General features: G+C 47.7%; 2 non-coding genes across 2 annotated transcripts; both read right to left on the bottom strand.

Annotated features, from left to right (window-relative positions):
- Positions 1-146: 146 nt before the first annotated feature.
- Positions 147-301, bottom strand: LOC126928361 (5.8S ribosomal RNA). The gene has a single exon (XR_007716579.1). It is a non-coding gene; the product is annotated as a 5.8S ribosomal RNA (ribosomal RNA).
- Positions 302-2,390: 2,089 nt separating this feature from the next.
- On the bottom strand, positions 2,391-4,313 carry LOC126928365 (small subunit ribosomal RNA). The gene has a single exon (XR_007716581.1). It is a non-coding gene; the product is annotated as a small subunit ribosomal RNA (ribosomal RNA).
- Positions 4,314-5,298: the final 985 nt, after the last annotated feature.

Below are 5,298 nucleotides of genomic sequence, written 5' to 3' on the forward strand. Positions count from 1 at the left end.
CGTATCCTTCTTCGTGCGCTTCCTCCGACTCTGAAACGTTCTACGTATCGTAAGAACGACGGCGGGTTGTCGAAGGCACCAAGGGACAGAGAGAGACAGATAGAGAGGAACGACACGCAACGCAAGCAGTCTTAGGTTTACGTGAGCAACCCTCAGCCAGGCGTGGTCCAGGAATTGTATCCGTGGACCGCAATGTGCGTTCGAAATGTCGATGTTCATGTGTCCTGCAGTTCACACGTTGACGCGCAATTAGCTGCGTTCTTCATCGACCCACGAGCCAAGTGATCCACCGTTCAGGGTAATCTTTTCATATATTTTTTAAAACTCTTGTACTCCATGTACTCTTAATACTCGGTTCGAGCGAAGCCGAGATCCGACACGACCGACCAACGGGAATCGGACGCGCAGAAGTCGCCGGAAGATCGACGACACGAAAACGTTCGAAAATGAAATCCGACGAACGCGCGAAGATACGCGCGTCCGCCGGCCGGGCGAAAAGTACATTATGATATATAACAACCATCGAGATCGAAGCTCCGTTCGTCAGGAAACGACGGGGATATAACACCCGATTCTGAATCCTCTGTGCAGCACACGATCTCGCGAAGAAATACGCACGGTGGCTAGCCCATATATATATATATGTGTGTGTGTGTATATATAATACGATATGCATTCCTCTCGTCCAATTATTCAAGAAAAAGAGCGTGCGCCTCCATCGTTCGGGTGATGTAAAGATTCGATGGGACTCGCGCGACCCTCGGCCTCGAGCGGTCTTTCCTCCCAATATCCAGAAGCCGAGCTTTGAAAAAACTCTAGCGACGGCACGGGTGTCCGACTCACGACATCGAGGCTTCGAAGTCGGCGATCTCCTCCGAACGGATGGCGATCGCGACGACTCAAAGCGTGAAAAATCGACGAAAGAGAACACATCTCCGTTCAGGTGATTGTTTTTTTTAAAAAATAAAAAAATTCGATGGGACTCGCATCCATCTACCTCGCGCGGTCTTTCTTCCCAATATCCAGAAGCCGAGCTTTGAAAAAACTTCAGCGACGGCACGGGTGTCCGACTCACGACAACGAGGATAGACAGCCTGCGGTCCCCTCTGAACGGGTTATATGCGACGAACTAGACGAAACTTTAGTCGTTCAGGTGGTATAAAAAAAAAAAATTCGATGGGACGCACGCGCAGCCGTCGTCCTCGAGCGGTCTTTCTTCCCAATATCCAGAAGCCGAGCTTTGAAAAAACTCTAGCGACGGCACGGGTGTCCGACTCACGACATCGAGGGTAGACAGCCTGCGGTCCCCTCTGAACCAACTTCGGCTAGACTAGTTACGAATCGTTGCTACGCATCGTCATCATAGTCATCGTCATCATCATCATTATCATAGCGGGCCAACATCCACGCAATGCGTTTTCGTTCTAGGTTACCCGATCCACGAGTATGTTACAAGTGGTTTCGTTATTTCGAACAAAACGACATACGAAGAACACACGCCCTATGGGTAGGAAGCACGTTTCGAGAACGACCGAGAGCGGTGAAAGAGACGAAAGGTCGACGCGCATAAGGTATCCATGGATCTTCGAAGAGAACCTTCGAAGATATGTCGGTATCCTTTCTACATGCGCGACTCGCTACTCGTACTTTCGCTCTCGTCGACTCGTTTTAGTCGCTTCGTTCGATCCCAAAGAGGAGTCTTCGATGTCCCGTTGCTAGGAGGAGAGCAAACGCAACACAGACCACGAAACATAGAAGAGAATAGGCGAGCATGATCTCTCCGACACGAGGCACTTTAGAGATTTTGTTATTCGTTTGTACGGTCTCCACGACGCAAAAAAAAAAATACGAGATCGTGGCGGCGGGTCTTTCTGTATACGGCCTCACGCAAGCGCCTCGATCTCATTTCTCTTTACGGGTGGTTTCCATTCGTAATTTTTCGTTCGATATTCGTGTCAAAGTTTAATTTTCGAAAGCTCAAGTTCCCATTTATAGTTTTATTATAAAATCATAATATTCGCAGACGGCGGGTCTTTCTGTGTACGACCTCACGCAGGCGCCTCGAATTCGTTTATGTATGTATATATATATATATATATATATATATGTATCTCTTCATCCCGATGATCGAGAGAGAGTGCCACCTTCTCTTCATATAGTTTCGTAGCTGGAGGGTCGTCTCCTCCTTATGTCTTTTCATCATTTTGCCAACGGAGTAAGCCACGCTCCGGGCGAATTTAACTGTTCTTTGTTAAAGTATATAGCTTGTTGATACGTCGTATATACTTTGGTTCGTCGATATAGGAGGAGTACGGCTCCTTACCGACTTATACAGTTTCGTATTTTTCAAGTGTTCAAGTCAAATTCTTTAAGTTTTTGTGTTATATCGTTAATGATCCTTCCGCAGGTTCACCTACGGAAACCTTGTTACGACTTTTACTTCCTCTAAATGATCAAGTTTGGTCATCTTCCCGGTAACATCGGCAATGCTTATCACATTGGCCGCGCACCAGTCCGAAGACCTCACTAAATCATTCAATCGGTAGTAGCGACGGGCGGTGTGTACAAAGGGCAGGGACGTAATCAACGCGAGCTTATGACTCGCGCTTACTGGGAATTCCTCGTTCATGGGGAATAATTGCAAGCCCCAATCCCTAGCACGAAGGAGGTTCAGCGGGTTACCCGGGCCTTTCGGCCAGGGAAAACACGCTGATTCCTTCAGTGTAGCGCGCGTGCGGCCCAGAACATCTAAGGGCATCACAGACCTGTTATTGCTCAATCTCGTGCGGCTAGAAGCCGCCTGTTCCTCTAAGAAGATTTGTTTGTACGTTGGTAGTAAAAACCCACCGACCGAAGCCGGGGGCCTTCGAGATACCATAAGTTACGTCTATTTAGCAGGCTAGAGTCTCGTTCGTTATCGGAATTAACCAGACAAATCGCTCCACCAACTAAGAACGGCCATGCACCACCACCCACCGAATCAAGAAAGAGCTATCAATCTGTCAATCCTTCCGGTGTCCGGGCCTGGTGAGGTTTCCCGTGTTGAGTCAAATTAAGCCGCAGGCTCCACTCCTGGTGGTGCCCTTCCGTCAATTCCTTTAAGTTTCAGCTTTGCAACCATACTTCCCCCGGAACCCAAAAGCTTTGGTTTCCCGGAAGCTGCCCGCCGAGTCATCGGAGGAACTTCGGCGGATCGCTGGCTGGCATCGTTTATGGTTAGAACTAGGGCGGTATCTGATCGCCTTCGAACCTCTAACTTTCGTTCTTGATTAATGAAAACATTTTTGGCAAATGCTTTCGCTTCTGTCCGTCTTGCGACGATCCAAGAATTTCACCTCTAACGTCGCAATACGAATGCCCCCATCTGTCCCTATTAATCATTACCTCGGGGCTCCGAAAACCAACAAAATAGAACCGAGGTCCTATTCCATTATTCCATGCACACAGTATTCAGGCGAAGGTAGCCTGCTTTAAGCACTCTAATTTGTTCAAAGTAAACGTATCGGCCCACCTCGACACTCAGTGAAGAGCACCGCGATGGGATATTAGTTGGACCGCCCGCGAGGAGCTAAGCCCACCGATAGGACGTACCACATAATGCCAGTTAAACACCGCGAGCGGTGAACCGACACTGTGACACACAGATTCAACTACGAGCTTTTTAACCGCAACAACTTTAATATACGCTATTGGAGCTGGAATTACCGCGGCTGCTGGCACCAGACTTGCCCTCCAATTGGTCCTCGTTAAAGGATTTAAAGTGTACTCATTCCGATTACGGGGCCTCGGATGAGTCCCGTATCGTTATTTTTCGTCACTACCTCCCCGTGCCGGGAGTGGGTAATTTGCGCGCCTGCTGCCTTCCTTGGATGTGGTAGCTGTTTCTCAGGCTCCCTCTCCGGAATCGAACCCTGATTCCCCGTTACCCGTTACAACCATGGTAGGCGCAGAACCTACCATCGACAGTTGATAAGGCAGACATTTGAAAGATGCGTCGCCGGTGCTAGATGACCATGCGATCAGCACAAAGTTATTCAGAGTCACCAAAACAAACGATGGACGGACAGACGAGCCATCCGCCACCGATTGGTTTTGATCTAATAAAAGCATTCCTACCATCTCTGGTCGGAATCTGTTTGCATGTATTAGCTCTAGAATTACCACAGTTATCCAAGTAAATGTAGGTATGATCTAAGAAACCATAACTGATTTAATGAGCCATTCGCGGTTTCACCTTAATGCGGCATGTACTGAGACATGCATGGCTTAATCTTTGAGACAAGCATATGACTACTGGCAGGATCAACCAGGGATCTTATAATATATTCCCAAAAACCAGCATTTTCGTTTAAAAGTTCTCTCTGTGTCGTAGGTGGGACGTAAGCACCGTACGACGAGACTTTTCATTTTATATATATATGTAATATGACTTAGAGAGCAACGTTCCATGGTTCAGTAACAACGTCACTCAGCCACTTTAATTCTCCTCCTCTCTCACCATCATATATCGATACAAAGATTCATACTTCACAGAATTATTTCTGTTTGTAACTTTTCTCCTCCAACTTCTCTCGTAGAATATAACTTAGCGGTAAAGCACGTATACGCATGCTGGACATACCGTAAGAATATTCTTTTATAAGCTTCAACACCTCTGTAGAGACGCGTTACCAGAAGATAACGCACTCTACAGAACGCCAAAAGGACCATCGTGCAGCTACAAATAGCTTACAACCGATGGTCTCTGCAAGAATGGCTACTCCGTAAGTACAAGCACACACGCATCCAACTTTTGTCAAATACGTGCACACAGGTCACCAGCTTCCCGACTAAGGGGAAGCTTGCCACGTTAACGGTCATTACGTCCTAGACTTCGACCCGCGGCGCAGCAGTGTAGAGAAAAAACCAGTACGAGAACGGAGGAACAGTCGAGAAATAGCGTAAAATACACTAAGACTCGAGGAGCGGTGACTGAATTCTCAACCGAGGCCGTAGAATAGCCACGCGCCCAGCGCTGTTCCGACCGAACCGTCCGGCTCGACGCTTCTCTTATAGATACCAAGGGGCCGGCCGGAAGGCCGGCGCCGGTCGGGCTAGCGGCCGCGCGCTTATGGTGCAAAACCTCCGTAGCAACGTACCGTTCGGAAGGGACGCTGGAACTTAGTCGCTCGCACGTTCAATAACTACTATATAAAGGCGATATCCAACCATCGAAATATTTTACCACAAGCATTATTAACATATTATAAATGCATTTTTACCAAAAAATTAATTTTTTTTTTCACCGAAAAATTGCAT

This window comes from Bombus affinis, unplaced genomic scaffold (assembly GCF_024516045.1).
Source record: "Bombus affinis isolate iyBomAffi1 unplaced genomic scaffold, iyBomAffi1.2 ctg00000877.1, whole genome shotgun sequence".
NCBI classification, from domain to species: domain Eukaryota; kingdom Metazoa; phylum Arthropoda; class Insecta; order Hymenoptera; family Apidae; genus Bombus; species Bombus affinis.